This window comes from Anthonomus grandis, chromosome 11, assembly GCF_022605725.1.
Source record: "Anthonomus grandis grandis chromosome 11, icAntGran1.3, whole genome shotgun sequence".
In the NCBI taxonomy this organism is placed as follows: Eukaryota; Metazoa; Arthropoda; class Insecta; order Coleoptera; family Curculionidae; genus Anthonomus; species Anthonomus grandis.
Genome location: NC_065556.1, coordinates 7,410,655 through 7,432,877, shown reverse-complemented (window position 1 = coordinate 7,432,877; position 22,223 = coordinate 7,410,655). Strand labels below are relative to the sequence as shown.

The 22,223-nt window shown below is 31.4% G+C and overlaps 1 long non-coding RNA gene across 1 annotated transcript; it reads right to left on the bottom strand.

The window, feature by feature from the left end:
- Nucleotides 1-17,822: 17,822 nt before the first annotated feature.
- Nucleotides 17,823-21,611, bottom strand: LOC126742010 (uncharacterized). Its single transcript, XR_007662458.1, has 3 exons — nucleotides 20,828-21,611; nucleotides 20,246-20,769; nucleotides 17,823-19,134 (listed from the first exon to the last, which is right to left on the bottom strand). It is a non-coding gene; the product is annotated as an uncharacterized LOC126742010 (long non-coding RNA).
- Nucleotides 21,612-22,223: the final 612 nt, after the last annotated feature.

The following is a 22,223-nucleotide window of genomic DNA, read 5'->3' as shown; positions in this document are numbered from 1 at the left end:
TTCCTGTAAAAAATTTTTAAGATTTTATTTTGAAGAAAAATTATATGAGTTTACATGCTTGCCATTTGGACTCTCATCAGCACCACACTGTTTCTCTAAAATAATGAGACCTGTATTAGAATTCTTTCGGTCTAGGGGAATTTTGTGTGTTGGATATTTAGATGATTTTTTTATAACAAATGACTCATATGAAGGCTGCATGAAAGATATACAATTTGTTGTAACTACTTTACAAAACTTAGGCTTTGTTATAAATTTCGACAAGAGTTCACTAATACCTCAACATCGTAAGAAATATTTAGGTTTTATTTTTAACACGAGTAATATGACAATTGAACTTTCTTTGGAGAAAAAGAAAATCATAAAAGAACTAGCCAAAAATGTTAAAAGTAAAGATTTTTGTACTATTCGCTATCTTGCCAAATTTATAGGAATTTTAACGTCGGCTTGCCCTGCAGTAAAATATGGCTGGCTGTATACTAAACGCCTAGAAAGATTTAAATGCTTAGCTTTATCAAGAAACAATTTCAACTATGATATTTCGATAAAATTAGGAAATTCTGATTTAACGGAAGACTTGTGTTGGTGGGAAAAAAACATATTAGAGGCCAATAATGAAATTTCTCAAAGATGTTTTGCCATGGAAATTTACACAGACGCTTTTCTCACAGGTTGGGGGGCATGCTGCGCGCATGAAAAGACTCATGGTTTTTGGAGTTACTTAGAAAAATTAAATCACATAAATTTTCTTGAGCTGAAAGCAATTTTTTATGGCTTAAGATGTTTTGCTCCCAACTTACATCATTGTCCGGTGTTAATTAGATCAGATAATACCACTGCAATTTCTTGTATAAATCGTATGGGTAGTATACAGTCAGAAAAATTGTGTAATTTAACAAGGGCCATATGGCAATGGTGCGAACAGCGCAATATCATTATTTTCGCATCATACATCAACTCTAAAGATAATCGGCAGGCTGATGCAGAGTCTAGAGTTATATCTACGGAAACAGAGTGGTCTTTATCTATATCAGCGTTTTAAACCTTGGCTAAATCTTTTGGCACCCCCGATATAGACTTGTTTGCCTCTAACATTAATAAAAAGTGCAATAAATTTTGTTCCTATAAAAGAGATCCTGAGGATATGGCGGTGGATGCTTTTACTATTAACTGGTCTACCTTTTATTTTTATGCCTTTCCGCCATTCTGCTTAATCCTTAAAGTACTTCAAAAAGTAATCCAATATAGGGCTACAGGTATAGTGGTGGTCCCAGACTGGCCAGCACAGCCCTGGTTTCCATTATTACAAAAACTAAAAATCACAGAACCTATTATTTTTAAACCAGACTTAAACCTGCTTTCTTCTCCTTTGAGCCTGGTTCACCCTCTAGCCAACAATCTTTCATTGGTAGCCATGAAACTATCAGGAGAGCATTTATTGCCAAAGGACTGTCAGAATCTGTAGCTGACACAATAATGTTTTCTCTCTCTGACGCAAAAATGGTGGAAGTATTGTCAAGAGAAGCACGTTTCTTTATACAATGCATCAGTTTTTCAAATAATGAATTTTTTAATAGGTACAAACTCTTTACTTAAAAGATTTTTGAAAGGTATTTCCAGAAAACGACCCCAAGCCACACGCTACAACTACAAATGGGATCCACAACCAGTTTTGAAATACCTTGGGAATTTAGAAGAAAATAGTCTTAAAAATGTAAGCAAAAAACTAGCGACGCTTTTAGCCCTTATAACGGGAGGACGCCTTCAAACTCTATCTGTAATTCGATTGTCAAATATACAAATTAAAGAAGAGAAGATTCAAATCTTCATTTCAGATTTTATAAAAACTTCTTTGTCTCTTAAAAATCAACCCCTATTAAACATACCGTTTTATAGAGATAATACTAAAATTTGTCCTGCAACAACTTTAATAAAATATATAGAAATGACAAAACCTTTACGAAACTCAGAGGACTTGCTCTTTATTACTAATAAAAAACCACATAAGAGGGCCACTAAGCAATCAATCTCTAGATGGGTAAAACAAGCCCTTACGGACTCAGGTATAGACACCAACATTTTTAAACCTCATTCAACTAGGCACTCTGCTACTTCGGCAGCCTTTAGGGCAGGTATTTCAATGGAATCGATTTGCAAAACAGCAGGATGGTCTACTGCAACTTCAACTTTTGCAAAATTCTATAACAGGCCGATAATAAACTCGGAGGAATTCGCTGTTAAAGTGCTAGATAATTATTCTAAAGGGAAATAATATTTCTTTGTTAAATTACCTATATACAAAACAAAAACTATATTTTAGTTAATGAAACGATCTTTAATATTCTTTCCTTATAGTTTTAGAAATTAATTCATTTAATATATAGGACTGAAGTATATGTTTGGCTCTTTTCCTTAATTGGATTGTATCTGAAAACCGACATTCTTTAAACATCTACCTAGTTAAATATATCTTCAGAATGGACGTGAGATATAATTAAACGATTAAACGAACTTACCTGAAGTTCGATCGTAATTATATCGATCGTCCATTCCGAAGATATACAAACCCACCCTACCCAAAAATCGACTTTCAGGAAACCTTATATACATACTAAATAAAGTCCATCAATTTTTATGCCCTTCTTTTCAGATACAATATTTTATACTTTAAATAAATGAGCGGTATAGACGGATGACCCTGGGATGTAGTGGGGATGGGGGATTTTCTAGCTTCTTTAAACTTGTGTGGCATGAAGTATACCAGCGGCGTACTACCTAGTTAAATATATCTTCGGAATGGACGATCGATATAATTACGATCGAACTTCAGGTAAGTTCGTTTAATCGTTTAATTATTATCATTAAATATCCTGTCTCGTTCACTGCTAAACATAGGCCTCTTTTAATAATCTCCATTGTTTCCGGACCTAAGAATCTAGTTGGTAGTCGTCTATTTTGTTCTCTGGCTCGTTACTGTATAATATAATTTTTAAACCATATTTTGTCATATGTGGCAATATTGATAGATATCTGGCTCAACTCCACTTTAAGCAAGCCATTAGCTCTACCTCATCTGTAACCCTGGTTCTCTGTTATATTATTTCATTGGGAAACTTATCCCTTATTGTAATTCCCAATATAGAATATATGGCGAGATTATGTAACTTTTAGTTTATTTACTGATTTCTTCGTTAACGTTAAAGTTATTTTTTATAATTCTGCGCTCTGCCGATTTTGATTAGATATTATAGGATGTCACTTGGAATACCTCTTTTCCCTGATGTAGTTGAAGGTTTTGGCTAGAGACCTAATTCCGTTTTTCGAATCGGAAGTGATTAAGATCTTTTCCATCAATATTTAGGTATACCTAAACTCTCCAGCTCAATAGTTTTGAACATGTAATCCAGAAGCATGATAAACAGCTTAGGCTTAAGATTGGGTCTTCCTGTCGAACTTTACATTCGGTCTTCTCATATACTCTTAATTTGCTGCGTGGTTGTAAATATATTGTAGGATTGGAGGAGTCTCTACTGTCAACTCGTTAGTCAGTAAGTGCACTGAATATCTTGCTGAGTCTGATAGAGTCTTTTTCATACCCCACAAACACTAGCAAAAGGGGTATGGTCTACTTGACGAACTTCTTATCTCAAAATATAAAGGATCTCTTACGAAAGAATACTTCCTAAAAGTCCTAGTGTTAAAATATGTACATATGCTTTAAGTCTACCTAAAGATGCAACAAATACTGCTTAAAAGAGATCAAAGAAATCTGATGACTTTTTTATGTTTTATCCTATGTTTTTTGGTATGTTTCAAACATAGATATCAGGCAAATTTGTCTCGTTATATTATATATTTATTTAAAGTTTCTGCCAATGTTTCATTTACTGAAACCACATTTGAAGTATCAAAATGTTTGACAATTTACCAACTCTCCAGCACATCCAACTTTCTACTATGAGAGATGTTCATAGTAGAAAAACTTCAACGAAAAACAACGTTCCAAAATTGATGCTCATTTCAATACTGTGTTTTATTTTAAATGACAACCAAAAACACAAATCAATTGCCAGTTGAAGATCGCTGGGCGTTCCGATATCCCGGCACAGCGGGATTATAGCAGACCTGATCGGTGTCCTAACAGGTCACTGCAGACTTAACCCGCATCTGCATATAGGCGTAGTGCCTATCCCGCTGTGTCCTAGGTGTGGCCAGGCAGAGGAAACGGCATATAATTTTATAGGAGAACGCAAAGGATTGGCTAGGATGAGGAGAGAAACCATGGGTGCTCCATTTCTGTTACAAGATGACTAGAGGATCTTAACTGGGAAGGCCTGCTCTCCTTTATTAGGAGGACGAGTCGTCTGCTTAAGAAGACTGAAGAGGGTGGTCAGCGGTGATGGGGTTTTAGGGATTAGCGGAAAGGGACTTTTCGGCCTACCCGCCGGACACTGTCCTGCCATAATTACTACTACTACGTGCCTTTACCATAATAGCAACCCTTAAAATGTGGATACGTGGTAGACATCTCAAGATGCCTTGGACGATGCATGTGACAAACGAGGAGATGCCCGGATGAGCGCGATGCAAAATAAATTTGATGCACGTCAAAAAAAATGCTTATCTCAGTCATCAGTAATGCGTGGAAGTAAATATGAGCTCCTAGAATTAATAATGGCAGGAAAGATTGGTGGTAAGAAGGGTATGGGTAGGAAGAAGCATTATTGGTTGAAAAACATAAGAGACTGGTCAGGTATAGAAGCTCATTCTCTACTTCAGTGTGCTTAGGATGCGCTCGAAGAAGATTTTATCTTATACTACAGTACTTTTAAACCACTTTTAATAATAATATTTAATCGTAATTTTATTTTTTAATGTTTGCTTTCAACTGAAAATTACCGAAATAGCGGTTGAGGATGGCTTTGAAACTAGCTTGAGTGAAATTATAAGTTTAAAACATTTTGTTTTTTATCTAAAGTCTATTTGCCAAATTGAAAGCATCTAAATTTTGGATTAAATATATGTTTTTTTTATAAAAAAAACACCTTTTTTATAATTATCACAAGCAGTTATTTGTTATTTCTTTCGTCGTATAAGTAATAAAAAACACCGTTTATTATCTACATAACTACTGATTTTTACAGCTTCCAATTTCCTGGAAAACCCGAATTTAATCTAATTTTCTATCTTAGGTAAAAACTATTTTAAATTTTATCCAATTACTATTTTGTAAGCAACCTAGCGTTAGTGTTCTCCACGGTGCAATGCCAATGATCAAAATTTATATCTCAATTTCTAACTCGAGACTACTTTGGTTTCAAAGCCTTTTGTAACCCTGCTGGTATTAGTATCGTAAACAGCTTAAATTGTTGGAGTGCTTACCGGAGTTTCGATTATAAAGACATTGTATCTCTTCTCTAACGTAGCTAAGTGAATTTGCGGAAATTGGAAGGGTATTTTTAATTTATAGGTAATATATATTTTAATTAATATATCTTTATTTAAAAGTTTTTATTAATTATAAATATTTAAATAAGATTATTTAAAGTATTTGTAATGAGATGATATACTAAAAGAGCTAAAAAGGAAATGTTACAAATAACTTTTAAAATAGACTAGTCATATTATGTAGATTGATGAAAGCCTATTTTTCTAATAGATCTGATTTATCTTATTGCAGGCTCATATTTAGTTCTTGAATAATCCTTAATATTTTAATATTTATAGAGTTGCAAATCTTATGGGCTTATCTTATATTATATATGGGCATAAGAAAAAAAACTTTGTTGTGTATATTTACGTGCCATTGAGAAAATTTCACCGGCAAATTTGACAATTTTGATTTTATATCTTTCTGACTTTTGTAGTTTTTTTTTACTTCTCTTGTGCTTAAAAGTAAAATACGATTTTTTTGTTTTAAAAAAATATTTGCAAGTAATATATATTCCTCAAATGCGAATTATTTTTCGTGATCTCATTAGACAGGGTGTCCATTTATTATCGCCGTGCTCGATGGCGGTAAAATCTTGACCACGAAAAGAACCTTTAATAGGCGGAATGGTAATTGAGTTAGGGGAGCTATTTTTAAAATTAGTTTGGTTGATACAGAATGTCCGAAAAAAGGGTGGTACATAGTTTCATTTTTTTTTAAGTTGAACCAGCTATATTTTTTTCCGAAATAGGAGTCTCATTTGACTCTCTTTTTAACCCCAAAACTATTTTGCCCTAAAATGCGATATTGCCTTTTGATAGAGCATTCTTTAATTTTCAATTTGATACTAACAAGTTTGCCTTTATCTCTAATGTTTTCTCAAAATGTGTTCTTCAAGGAAAAATGACACATTTTTTCAAAGGCATTACGACACTTATTAACAATTATTAGATATTTTATGGAATCAAAGTATCAAGCACTTTGTCACTCTGTTCAATTCTATTTCAAATACTTTTTAGTAAGAGAAAAAAATTAATCGTTATAATAACCATATTAAAATAATAGCAGTAAAGACAAGTAATATTAATCCCTGATGCTAATATCATTAAAAAATAGAAACAGTTTTCTTACAAGTAAACAAGTTGGCCATGATTTATGTATTATTTGTGTGACGTATGTCAATTATAATGTCCACTTATCATTCATTTTAATTAAATTTGTGTCAAAATTAATTACTCTCTCCGAGAATTAGTAAATATGATTTACGTTATCGGTGAATGCCTTGGGAACCGTTTTTTGGCTTTAAGAGTTTATGCGGAAAAATTTCCTAATAGCCGATTTCCTGATAATAGTATATTAAAGAAATTAAAAGAAAGATTCGAGCATAGTGAAAGCATAGAGCATAAAAAGCAAACTAAAACGAGGACAGTTTTAAATGAAAAAAACAAATTGGCAATAACCATGTTGGTTGTAGCAACACCGGAAATTAGTGTAAGGCAAATAAGAAATAACTTATATGAAATCGTCCGTGGAAAAATGTCTTAAGAAAAACAAATATCATCCCTATTATGCTGATGCAAAACCAAAATTGCAACAAAAGTATATATGCTCAAAGACACAGATAGAAAAATAAATAATACAGAGCACGTTTGTAAATAAAATTTAAATTGAAAAAATTCGTCAATTTTCTCAAAGAGACCTAGATTCTAAAATCTAAGTTACATAAAATCTCGGTTTTAAAGAATAATTTTTTATTCAAAAAGTCGGTTACACGTATTTCGTGCCTAAGAGCATCATCAGAACACAAAATTAGACCTAAAAACTAGGCCGAAAAATTAAAAAGAAAAAAGGAATTACAATAAAATACCTTAATGTTATTAAAAAACGATACCTTAAAAATTTTAAGACTACAAATGCAGAAAAATAATTCGTCCGCACTGCTGACTTAACGTTTTGGATGGTATAGACTGGGTATTGTGAAATATGTGCTTACATGTCAAATGGGAACCTCCATCGTGTGACACACCATTGTAAATTGAATGAAGTCGTCCAGTATGTGTGGTATGTATATTGTGACCGTAAAGCATGTAGTATTTTTAGTCGATTTTTAAGGTCTGATGATGCTCTTAATTTACAACCTACCTAGCAAAACACGTGTAACCTACTGTTAGAATAAAATTAATAAATACTTTTGACACTGAGACTTTGCGCAGTTCCCTTTAGATTATTACATCATTGTAAGCAGTAATGAAATGTCTATTTTGTATGCCAAAAAAAAATTATTCTGTTGACCTACCAGCGAATAGTGACTTCGGCGAATATAGAGCTTATAATAAATGTTTTATTAAAAAATGTTTTGGGACTAGCAGTAGGGTGGAACCCCGCTTAAGAAAATAATATTTTCACTTTTTTTAATTTTTTATTTTATTAGTTTAAGTTTGTTTGTTGTGGTTTTTACAAATTTGCGATGTATCACATTCTATGTATTTATTTTGTTTGGGTTTAATGTGACCTGAAACCATGAAATGCGGGAACCATGAAAAGAGGGAACTGCGACGGTACTCTAAAGTATGGTTGAATCGCGTTAAGATCCCATTACGTCCCCTGTAGTTATCGACCTAATAAATGAGATTATAAAATATAAAACTAAACGACCCCTTGTATGTCTAAATTGACGTGCTTTTTTTACATTTTTTTAAAGAAGTTAGTAAGGATGTTTTGTTTTGAAATGAAAACACTATAGTGCATTGGATTAAATTATTTTGAAGTACCTTTCGTGTTTGTTTTGATGTCGATTGAAATTAGTCAGCTAGTCCTTCGTAGCATTAAAAAAAACAAAGAATGGCCTTAAGTGTTGCGGGTTTGAAAGAGACCCAAACCCTTCCATTTTATGCTCGTTCGAGCCGAATTAAGCCCTAAGCTGTGTCGGATTGATCCTGTGAAGCAGGATTGACGAGCAGATTGCAGATGTGAGTTGGTGAGCTTTTGCCCTGAAAAGACTAGACTTTGTATGGATTATAAGTCCATTGCAGCCCAAGAAAACTAAATTTCTGAGTTTGTTCCAATTATTTAGGCGCGTAATCTCTAAACTTTTCGAGAGACTGTATATAACGGAGAGCTGGTTGTTTCAGGGCATTGACGATCAGGCTACTTTCATTGAAAACTACAACTTTGAAAGGCAAGATCGATACACTAGAGGTGGTGGGGTTGGTTTATATATCCACAACACATTAAATTACTCAATTATATATCGCGAGTGTGCTGATGCAATCGAGCATTTATGGGTTAAAGTAAAGATTGAGAATGAAATAATTATAGTTGGAGTTATTTATAGGCCGCCAAGGGGAAATTATAGTGAATTTTTGTCAATGTTTGAGGACACTTTAATAAATCTTAACACATTTTGTGATAAAATTTTATGTTTTGGTGACTTTAACGTAGACATGCTTAAGTTGGAGTCGAGTAGGGTTGATGACTTAAATGGGATTCTTGATACTTTTGATTTAAAACAGTATATTTCTGTACCAACGAGAGTCTCTAATGGTTCGTTAATTCTCCTCGATCTAATATGCTATAATTCGGATAATTTAGTTGACTCTGGTATTATAAATATGCATATATCGGATCATTTTTTAACATACTGTAATCTACAACTAAATAAATTAAATAAGGAAAACAATATGTTTTCTTACAGACCTTTGACACGAATTAACTTTGATAATTTTCAGATTGATCTAGAAGGTGCACCCTGGCATCAAATTTATGATACTGAAGATATTGATGAAAAATCTTGTAAAAATAGACCTTACTGTCCATGGATTACTGATAATATAAAAATAATGAAGCAACACAGAAATCGGGCTTTAATGCGCTTTCGAAAAACAAGAAATTTGGAACATTGGAACTATTATAAGCAGATAAGAAATTTTACCACCACCGCCGTACGTAATGAAAAAAAGGCTTATTTAAATAACATATTTCAAAACTGCACTACTCGAGACAAATGGAAGGAGCTTTATAAACTGAATATAATAAATTACAAATCTAGACAAATTCCCGAACATCTAAAAAAAGTCGATGAACTTAACGACTGGTTCAGTCATTTAACTTCTAATATTACTCCTCCGACAAAAGAAACCTTCAATTTCTATAAATCTAATCAGAAGTTTCGACCATTATTTTCATTTACACCAGTGGATGAAACTTTAGTGTCAAATTTAATTATTAAACTTAAAAATCTAAGGCGTTTGGGCCTGATAATTTAAACACAACATTAATAATTCTTTTTTGTCCATTTATAATACTTTTTATTACCCATATTATAAATAGTTGTTTGTTAAACTCGTACTTTCCAAAATCTTGGAAATCTGCTTTTATTTTGCCACTTTCTAAAAAAAATAATCTATTAAATTATGGCGAACTTAGATCAATTTCAATTTTACCAGCCCTTTCAAAAATCTTGGAAAAAGTAACGGAAAAACAAATTACCGCCTATGTTACTGATAAGAATATTATATTACAAAAACAGTCGGGATTTCGAAACGGATTTAGCTGTGTTACCGCTCTTACTGACGTCACTGATGAGGTTGTCGCCAGTTTGGACAGGGGTGATGCAATGATTTTAATACAGCTTGATTACTCTAAAGCATTTGATATGCTAAATCACAAACTTTTGATTAATATTTTACAATATTTCGGTTTTAATACTACAGCTACTAAATTAATTTTATCTTTTTTAAGTGATAGAATACAACGAGTTTTAATTGGAGAAGATAAGTCTAGGGTGGCAAGAGTAAGGTCTGGCGTCCCACAGGGTAGCATTCTGGGTCCTTTGTTGTATAGCATTTTTACGTCGGCTTTTATGGATAAATTGCAATTCTGTAAATACCATCTCTACGCCGACGACACACAATTATATTTGTCATTTAATGCTAGTAATATTGAAAGAGCTAATTTTTGTTTGAATACTGACCTTGCTCTAGTAAATAGAGTCTCGACAGATCATTCTCTTAAATTGAATCCAGCCAAGAGCGTGGCAATGTTATTTTGTGGTGATAATAGCAGAAGGGCGGTTTTGAATCATGTCCAGCTAATTCTTAATGGAGAACTTATCCCTTTTCATGTCTCAACTAAAACTCTAGGCCTAATCATAGACGTCAAGCTAAAGTTCACAGATCACATTACAAGTTGTCTTTAGAAAGGATTTTCAATGCTAAAAAAACTTTACAAGCATAGATCTTATTTGTCAAAAGAAACAAAAAAACTTTTATGCGACTCATTAATTCTATCCCATTTTAATTATGCAGATACAGTATATGGACCATTTTTAGACTGCGCTAACTCTGCAAGAATTCAAAAATTACAGAACTCGTGCATAAGGTTTATTTGTGGAATTAGACGTAGGGAAAGGGTATCACATAAATTAGTCGATCTTAAATGGCTTAATATGTTAAATCGCCGAGAGTTGCACTCCATATGTTTTTTTTATAAAATAATAAAATAAAGCACCACCATATCTCTATAATAAGCTCAGATACCGTACTGACGTTCACATTATAAATATTTGCAGACATGACCTTTTGTCTATACCTTTACATAAGAAAGAAATCTTCAAAAAGTCATTTTCTTACAATATTGTGTCCAAAATTAATAAATACAAAATTTGGGATTTTTCTAAATCTACATCGGCTTTTAAAAAATCAATAAAAATGGTTCTTTCATCTAAACAAAATAATATTTAATGCATTGAAATAATTTATGTTATTTCTTTTTAATACTGACATCTCTGGTAAATCAGTCGCCCTGGTTTTGCTCTCTTTTGTGTCGGGATTCCGTGTTTGGATCTGGCGCGCGTTTGGAAATATAAATTTTTATATGTATATTTTTCTCTACTATAAGAGTCTACAACAGAAATATAGTTAATATACCTGTACCCCTCGTTCCTCTTTTCCTGCCTCCTATTAGTAAATAATAAGTAAGCTAGGATAATTTAGATTTCTTTTCTTTTCGGTTAGTTATGGATGTAGGGTATGCATGCTACTCGTACAGTTTATAATGCGGTTCGCGATATTTTTTTTTAAATTATAAGTGTAATATTCAAGGTCTTAACAGCTCCTTCTTCTGAGGGTAGCTGAAACATGACCTTTATTTCCTCTTTACAGTTACATGCTGAATTAATATACACTGATGGATTTCTTTTTCTTTGTATTTATATTGTAAACGTATTTACATCTATGAGTGAGCATATGTAATGTCTTATGAGGAAATATAAACTGTCTATTATTATTATTATTATTATTTTTCTACTAACTGTTGAGTTGGCATTTATTTCGCTGGCTTATTTTGCTATTTTATACTACTGGGGTCAAGTTAGACTTTTTTCATACTGTAGTTTTGTTTGCTTTAAAAATGACTGATAAAGAAAAAAAAGTCTTAAAAAAAAGACCCTATATTTGGATTACCCGGTATCATAACTGATTGTTAAAAAACCAAAACGCTTTCGAGCAAGAGGATGTACCCGATCTTCAAGCCCGCGAAGAGACTTCTTAATTGTATTTTAATAAGTAATATAACACCCAAGATCAAATTGAAGAATTAGACGGAAAAGACGAAGAAAATCGTAAAGAATTAGAAAATAAGTATTAAAATAATTAGAATTGGTTATCGAAAGTTTTCACTTATATCTAAATCTCAAAATGTTCCCAATGAAAATGATTCATCCAACCTCCTTGTTAATACTCTAAGTAGTAGTATAATATAATAAGCACAACTTCGTATTTCTTGTTCAGCCCTTTAGTTGCAAGCTTTTATCCAAGGCGACTTCCACAGATGTTCACATATTTAAAGCCGACTTTGCAACTTAACTGTCGTAAGACGCGACGAGGACCCATTTTTTTCCTTTTAGCAAGGGTATTTCTTCTCGAAATAAATAAAATATGTTGCCCTTTTGAAGCTACATAGTTCACGGAGGCGCTTTGTCCCGCTAAAAGTGCCTGAATTCCTTCATGTATCATTTATTGTCCTTTAAAGAAGCAGCAAGCTTTAACTTTTTATTAACCATTAGGTTGGGTTAGAGTGTTGCATGCAATACATATTCAACTAATTATATTTATAAAATTTCCAATACCAGAATCCTATTTTGTCAGCAGCTGAAACAGTATACAATTAATCACTAAATCCATCCAATCTAAGTTCATATAATGGAGTAATTAATCTATTCCTCCTAATTAATTTTGGCGAAATAGATATGTAAACGGGTATTTAACGGAAATATATGATTAATTGCAAGATACATGGATAAATCCTCTTAAATAGATAAGTATGGATTATTATTAATAAAATTACGCCTAATAAAATTTCTTTAAAACAGGAAATTATGAAATAATTGAGAATATGAAGTTAAGATATATCTGATAGATATATATCTTTAGAATATTGAATGCCTAGAATAAGCCTAACTGCAAACCATAGGCAAAGTTGTTTGAGTTCACCATCTCTCAGACAATGATGTCAAATCGACTTTCCAATTTTTCATTCAATATATCATTTTCTTAATCCACTACATATTTTTTTAATGTGTTGGGAACTATAAAGTTTTAAAAGGAATCATCCCGTCACTAAAGCCGTCACAATTACTAGCATTTATCAAAGCAATAGGATTGTACGAAGTACTTTAACTTGAGGCTAACATCAAGCAGCAATTAGGAAGGGGCACACAATAGATCTTATAGGTCGAAGTGTAACTTCACCCTTATTTTAATCTAATCTAATCTTTATAACAGGTAAAAAATGTACCCTAAAAATTTAGTTTATCTGCTAATTAATAATATTAAAACCAATTTTTATTATATTAGGTTTAGGTGATTATGTAAGTTTGTCTGAAATTGAAATATTTTTTTTTTAATCTTAGTGTTTAAGCTTTTTATTCTGTCCTATAATTTTAAAGTGCTATACAGGATGTACTATCCGCCATGTGTGACTATTGCAATTTCCGAAACTATAGAAGATACGAGGGCGGTTAAATTAGTTATCTCCTGAAATTCCAAAGGAATTTTATTAGTTTTTTTTTGTCCAGATATTAACAAATAATAACTTAATCGATCTATATTAGTTCAACAATCTAAAGTTTTTTTGTGAAAATGACTTAAAAAGTCGAATGTTAAAGAAATGAAAAAGGCTGCCAAGGGATTTAATTTAATTTTTTTTCTGTAATAAATATCTAAGCGCATTTGAGATGGTTGGCAAACCTCTACAAACAAAAGTTTGTTGGTAAAAAATTATTGAATTGTTAGATGTTAAAAAATTATTTTGAAGTAAAGGGCTATGTAACTACGGCTAACGGCTATAAGGAAAAGTTTTCTCCATATCCTTTGGCAGTTATAGCCGGTTATAAGATGTAATTCAATAATTTTTAATCAAAAAACGTTTGCAGAGGTTTGCAACCATCTCAAATCCGTTTAGATATTTATTATATATTATAGAAAAAAGTTTAATTCAAATCCCTTGGAAGTTAACCTTTTAATTATTTTTTACAAAAAAACCTTAGTTTGTCTCTGTTTATACCCACTATAAGCCGATTTAGTTATCCATTGTTAATATCTAGACAAAAAATTATTAAAACTCCTTTGGAGTTCCAGGAGATACGGGCATTATATTGAATATATAATAATGGGCGCCGACTATAAATATGTTGCTCGCAAACGACATATGCTGCGCTCTCAATTTTGGTTGCTGGACATCGACCAGACACTACCTTTATTTTTGCACAAATTAATTTTGCGGCCTTTCGGGTTCGAATAAGCAATAAATTTGCTAGATTATAATAATATACTTAATTACACATTTTTATTAATATTTTGGTATCTATTACTTAATAGAAACTTCACAAATATGCCGTCTATAATATTATCAATATTGTCTTATAATATTATAATCTAGAAGGATGACAATATTGACACCTAATTAGTCTGTGAAAGGAACGATTTGAATTTTCTTTTTTCCAATATATGTGACCCACTTTAGACTTCTTTATCATTTTCCAGCAAAAAGGGAGTTTTTAGTCTTTATATTAATTAACGCACTGAATCCACTTAAAATATCCTTTTAATACTAATACTGTAGGAAAGGTGCACCATCCAAAAGTAAACAATGAGCGCAGTTGCCAAATACCTTTAATGCGAGAATATTTCTGGGCAAAATCTACAGCGTTGCCGCGGTGTGTGGAAATTTGGTGATTTAAAGAATCCAAATTAAAAATTTTAATTATTATAAGGGTTTAGTGTAAATATAGTACAAAATAGTTTTGGTTATTAAACGAGTTTCACTTTTTTTTTTGCATAATAAAGAATGCAACTCAGTTTTTGCTAATTATAATAATTATATAATATTAATAATCACTAATTATTAATAATTACTGAGATTAATAATCACTTTATTTTCTTCTGTTAAAATTAGTGGAAATATAATTTTCGAGTCACAAAACACATAAATAATATGAAAGGCAAAAAATCAAAATAGTCTAAGTTGCATTCTTGCGAGTTAAACAGATTACATATTTATAGTCCTGGTTCAAAAAGCGAGATAGACAACATAAGAATTAGAACAAGATTAGTCTTATCACAAATTAAGCGTTGTGCAGTGGCATTAGCGTAATCGATGAGGCTATTATAGATGCGATTATTGCTAGTAGAATGTAAATGTATTTTACTTTAAGCCGTACATCATTTTGGTTACAGGCAATCAGTAGAGAATTAGTTGGCAATTAGCTCTTTTGGCCTGTAGGAACTTGGAGGTTTATAGGAGTATAGATCCTCACACCGGGATGGATTAGTAACTCCATATGGTTTATCTAAATTGTAGTTCAATTTAATTTATTTTACTCAATTACATTTAAATGTATGTTATTTTAAGGAGCTGTCAACTTTTTGAGTAATAGGGAGTCTGACTTATGAGAGGAAAAAAAATTTAAAAAGGTACTCTCTTACTCTCTCAGTTATTAGGTGCTTGTTCGTAAAGACTGAAAATTACTTTAAGTTGATGTTACATCAGAATTTCGCTAAGGCAAGATTAAAATGGATTATCGACAATATTAAACAAGAATTTCTAAATATTTAAAACATTCTAAAATATATCTTCTGAACAAAGTTCATATTAATATTTGTTTTGTATGTGGTTTAATAAAGTGAATTATACGTGTAAAATAGCCGTTAAGGATTTACAAAACAAAAGGTAGTTTACTGTAAAAATATGTTAATTTATTTCCAAATAACACGTGCATTCAGGATCCATTGTGGATTTTTGAAAAAAAGATAGTAAGTAATTTTTTTATTGGTAATATCACAGATTTAACGAGACAAACAGATACGTAATCTTACGGCGGTATATGGAAAACGGTGTTTGGCGGCGTTTCGATCAAGCGATCAGTTAAATTCTCAATATTTTAAATTTTGCTTCTCTCGCGGCAATACGATATTAGACCACGTTGCCAGATTATAAGCCATATATGAATTATTAGGATCGAATCTCTCCTGATATTTACAGACGCGATTTATTGATTGTTTAGTCGAAGTACGTATGCTGCCCGGCCAAACTAAAAAGACTTTCTCGTCTTTTTCGTGGGTTGCGATGCCGTGAATATCAACATACCTATATATTGAATTTGTTATAATTATTATAACTTATTATATGGATGGAGGATGGATGGATCGATTTGGAGGTGTTATATTAACTTATTAGATGTTATTTGGTGGTAAAGTACTAATTTTGTGTGCTTGGTGTTGAAAGACGTTATTAAAATTATCAAATAATTAAATGTTTTTTTTTGTAAAATTTAACTATTAAAAAGCTTTTTGGAGTTGTATAAAAAAACACATTAAAATTATTGAAAAACGTAAATTTTTTATCGAGATAGGTATTTAAAACCAGCCATTGTCAAATTTAACAAATTGTCTTAATTTTATTAAAATTGGTGGTCATTAATATACCAGGCGTTTTAAGAAATTTTTCAGTGTTATATTACCTTAACATGAATCCTAGCCTTTGTCTATTCAAATTTTGATCTCCGCTATTAAATTAAAAATGTTTGAAATAAAAAATGAAAAAATAACTTTTTTCATGTAAAATCATCCATGTAAGATCATCTGTGATGATTCTTAAAAAACGCACTGTAGATAAAGTATAGTATAAAAAATATTCTTAGGTAAGTTAAGTACATTATATTATTCTTACAAATTTTGCAAATTTCTAATTTTTTGTTTGTGATTTTATGACATTTCCCTTGACCATTTGCAGAACTTAAATAAACCTATTTGAACAAGTTTGTTTAATAAAAGCAGTTTATGGTCATGATAGTCGTCAGTTTTTTTCCCCAACCATATTAGATGTTTTGAAACAATTTTATTTTTAATTTTTGTTGCCACAAACTCTCGATGCTTATATTTTTTAAAATATTTTTGAAACTTGGACATTGCTTTTGACACAATATACTCAACTTCTGAAGTAGGAATTACAAGAGATGTTTTCTCTTGCCCAGTGAAACTTTTATGAAGGGAAAAAATTTGAGAAGGGTCTGTAAATTTTGTGCTGTTTTGAAAATTTAATTTGCATTTTTTACATTTAAATTGTTCGATAACACGTCGAACTAAATACCCCGCATAATAGTTATTTGCCGATTCTTCCAAATTTATCTCAGGTTCTTTGACTGCTGCAATTTCTTCTAATCCAGAAACCGGACTTTCAGACCGATCTTCTTTAGTATTTAGTGCTTGTGATATATGAACACCTTGAGTGGTTTTTTCGCTCACATTTTGTATCAATATTCCTTGTAATTCCTGACAACAAAAGTTGAGTATCTGTATCATCTTCGCAATTCGATAACTTTGATGGAGTTAATAAACCCGTTATAGATTTAATCCTGAAAAATAGTCGAAATGACTTTGCAGTTGGATTTAAATTCCAACCACCCCGTTGCCTGGCCATTGAAAACAAGTTTTCCAAGAAATCTTGATTTAATCTATTTGTAAGAATAAACTGAATATTTTCCTTTTTTTCACTTTCAAAAAGCTGTTCAATTGCACTTATAGTATGAATAATTCCATCGAAACATGGAGGCCTTGTTTCGCTAATTACGGTCTTTCCCTTTTTACGCTACAACTTAATCAATGCTTCAAAAACAGATTTACCTTTGCCAAAAACCAGATTCACACAAGAACTGTTTTCGCTAAGACCGCGGTTAAAAGGATTTTTGGCAAAAGGGCGTTTGCTATTTAAAGCATCGAATAAACTGTTTATCAGTTCTATAAAATCAGCAGTATTATTACCTAGCTCCTGGGGTATAAAACACTTATCGACAACGGTTTGTATAGCGGCTGCCATAGTACTTGAAAAAACCTGTAGCGCTAAGGAGCATGACATTTTTTCAAATGCATAAGGAAAAATATGTTTATCGGTAATTTTGGGAAGAGTTCTTGTTGTAGATGAAGATTTATCAATTTCATACGTTTTCCTAATAACATTGAAACATATACTCTTATTTCCCAACTTAAAAGTTCCCGACAACAAATTGTTCCTAATACTTTTGAAAAGATGCGGAGCATCAAATAGAGCAAAAATTTTTAAATCATTATAATAAAAAAAAGGTCGTTCCTTAGTAACACTCAATAATTTAAAACCTGCCCTATTAGGACTTCCTTGGTCTCTCATTTATCTCATTTAGAGATTTTAAAACGTAAAAAATCAAAAGTTTTAAATTCTTGCCACTTGTAGTGGTGTGAGAGAAAAAGTATGCAAGTGGAAATTTTCATGATGAATATATGCCTCTAATAGAAAAAACTAAGACATGAGTGGCTTCCCTTGGTTTTCGTCCTAGAGGACCTAAGTCTTCAAAACCTTCTATTAGGTCCAGTTTTTTATTATATTCGAGGCATTTTTTGATTGACATTTCATCAAAAGCCACCAAACATTTTTTTTCATTCTTATCCATACCTGCACACTTCACTTCAGCTTAAGACAGGTTTTTATATTATCATCTACGCCAGTCTTAAATGTATTTTGACCAATCCATTTTTGAATGGTTGACGTAGATGGTAATATAATGCCTTTTCTTCTTAAAAAATTGTAACACGATGGTGATTTATAGTACAGGGAGACCGCCAACTCCTTTTCGTTGCGGGAATATAAAGTACGACGTTTACCCCGTACTTGCATCATAACAAACGTTTTTGCAGGTATGGATAAGAATGATAAAAAAGGTAACAAATTAAAAATTGAAAATTTGCACTTGCGAACTTTTTCTCTCAACCGAGTAATTCTTCTCTTAATATTATGTATTTTTTTCCTTTAATAAGAGATTTTATTTTTAAGTTTTACTTTTCTTGGACTGTTAGTATACTGTAAGAGTATCCGGAAAGTCGATAATTTTTTTAACAAACTCGTTTTCTTCTTCAAATTTCATTTTTCTCTTGGAAGGTGGAAACACGGACTATCACTTAATGACACGTTAGTCTTGATATTTGTATAGGTCTTTTTGGGCGTTAAAACGCGTAAATTCTGTTCACTGTCCAATAAACATTTATAATTAATAGGAACCGCACTGTCTTTTAATCGATGTCTTTTTTCCGTTTTCCAGTCATTCTCTGTAAAATGTCTTTCGCAAATACATTTGTTTTTAAGCATATCTTCCGGAACACCGACTAGTTGTGTATTTCCTAAAATAACAAACATCGTTAAAAAATAAAAGTAAATATTATCATAAGTTTCAGGAGGTGTCTAAAAAGTTTTGTTAATTTAAAATATGCATTGTGCAAATATTTTTGCTTAAAAAAAATACTTCAAAAATCTCGCTACGATTCACCCTTTTCGAAATATTTACATTTAGGGTTTTCAATGCCCTCAAGATAAAATTTTATTTTCCCACTTGAAGTTAAAATATTTTTTAAATAGACTGTGCATAACAAGATGAATTATTATAGACGTCATCATATGTTCCTGTCAGTTACTTTGATGCTTGGTTATAAAAATTCAAACTCACATACGTTTAGTAACGTTATTAAATTTATCACTCTGAATCATGATTGACTTTCGAACAAGGAAAATTTTACATGATCTAACATTTTTTTTAAAGAAATCTACTGTTAAAATATTTACCATTATTTATGGGACACCCTGTATATTTATCTGTTTATTGTGTAAATTAACATATTATTTTTGTTAAAAAAGATGTTTTAAAAAAAGTTATATTTATTGCTAATATAGTTAAATTATATTTGTAAAGTATTAATAACAACAAGATCTTTTTAAAAAGTTTATTTTTTATTATTTTGGGGGCTTTAAGTGTTGTTTCTACTGTAAAAATAATTTTAAATTTAAAAGAATAGTATAATATGTGTACTAATTTACTAAATTATTTTTGTAATAAGAAAGTAGCTCTCCAGTTAAGTTTATTATTAAAAAAATATTTTGATAAAATAAGGTTTTGCCTTTTTCAATTTTTTTTAAAAGGTTAAAAGACAAAAATGTGTTTGATAATTGTTCTAGATGTCTAAATTACATTATTATTTGGTTAGAGGATAAATGTTTGGTATCTCCGAAAACATAAATTCGAGCATAAATAACTCATATCAATAATTATTTCAATGTTCAGGCAATTATATACTATAGCTTACTATTATAGCTGTATTTACTATTATAACTAAAGAATAATTTAGTTTTAATTTAAACATAGCATTTTAAAAAATCTTAGTTTAATTTTATTCATATGAAAACACAAACTGTGTGATGTAAATGGTAAAGTGAACATAAATTTATTTTGTAACTTACCACTATTAAAAATCCAAACATCACAAATTTCTTGCCTGCTGCAGTAACCCTTAAACGTGGAAGCATATTGAAAACGCAATTATGTCTTTTATAAAGATCAGACTATCAGACCCATAGAACGCACGGGAGTAAAGTGAGAATCATTTACAATAATTTTCAATTTGCCTAGTTCCTAAATAAAAGGGTAAAGACGCTCATCGACTCAACGCCGTTCATCGCCGACGGCCGCAATGAATCCAACCAGCGCAGACCGAAGCAGGCATTTTTCCTAAAATACTAAAAATAGATAAAAACCTTCCTTATACAAAATTGTATTGGCAACTAAGCACGGACCGAGGAGCGAATCCGTCGGGTCGAAGTCCAATGGATCTTAACTTTTTAAAGTTGGGATCCATTCGGTGTACCGTTTTTAATGCATTGCTTTACTTATCTGTTTGTCTCGTTAAATCTGTGGTAATATTAGACATCCACGATTGTAATCCCTTCCACGGGTAGCTTGAAGCAAGAGTAAGAACGAACCTAACCTAAAATTTTAATATAATTATTGCTTGCAGCTTCATGTTTTTTCATAAGAAGACAAACATTTTCATAAGCACTTGAGAACATAAAAAATCGAAGAGTTATGAGAAGTTGGAGAATGGAGGGGCATTTTGAAGTGGTCCACAACTTGGTCCTGAAAGAAGTTGAACCTGTACCATATATGTGGGAAAAATGAGATCATATACTGCTTCCCTTCTCTTCAGCTTTTTGGAAAATTTTTGCCAGCTACTACGAAATGATCCCTTGCTAAAAATCCACGTTTCGTCAACGAAAACTGGAGTAAAACCTTCCGGACCTACATTTCTATTTTTGATATACTCCCTTAAAAAATTGATTCTTTTATGAACAATATTTGGCAAGTCTATCAAATATTTTCTGTTATTTGATTTTTTCCACTTGAAGCCTATACTATTGATCCATCTTTTTAAGGAGTCAATGGCAAACTCAAAATATTCAATTTCTTCCCTGAACTTTTCTCTTATTGTTGCCAATATTACATATTCTTTTCTGGCGTACATAGAATAAATTGTGTCCCGAATTCTATGTTTCAAATATGTTGTAATTTTGGTTTTTGCTATCTTTTGCTTTGAAGATATACGGGCTGCGTAATCCTGATCTGATTTTATCCCATTCTTCTTTATATTTGCGATCGTTGTTGTGTTCAATTTTGTTGCATCTGCGGCTCGCTGTATCACATTCTCAATTTGAAGTGGAATTCCGTTTCGGACTTGTTCCTTTTCCAGTTGAAAAAAAGACAATATATTTAAAATCATCAGCTGCGATTGTTCATTATACCCATTATATCTTTTTTAGGCATTATCTAACAAACTTTGAATAACTTGATAAACTTGAAAATAAACTTGAAATAACTTTCAAGAACAAGTTGACAAACCAATATTTTTGATTGACAGTGACGGATATTTCACATAACCTAGTATATAAAAGATGAATAATCATCAGACAGCATTTTTTTCAAAAGTTTGTTGTCGCCGCTGTTTGGAATATGCTAAACGAAGATAAACAAAAATGACGTCATTACAAATGGGTATAATTTCGACTTTACCTAGACTACTTCTACCTCAAACCATGAATTCGTTAGTTGCCTATATTATTGGGTATTACATCACAATTTTCACTAATATTAATTTAGCAAATACTCATATTTTATGAACATATAAAATAATATTTTTTAAATTTATATTTATTTAAGTGACAGATTACTCAACAAAATAAGTAACTGACTATGAATATATTATAACTGTATAGATTTCACCTAAAGCAATCCTCTAACAACGGCTGATTTTTATTCAACATCCATCGTAGACCCGCAGGCAAAATCGAGATTCGGTTAAAATATAATCCTGTTCTATTTGCTATCCCAATGTATATACAAATAAATAATTTGTATTACATCAAAATCCATTAAATAAGATAAAAT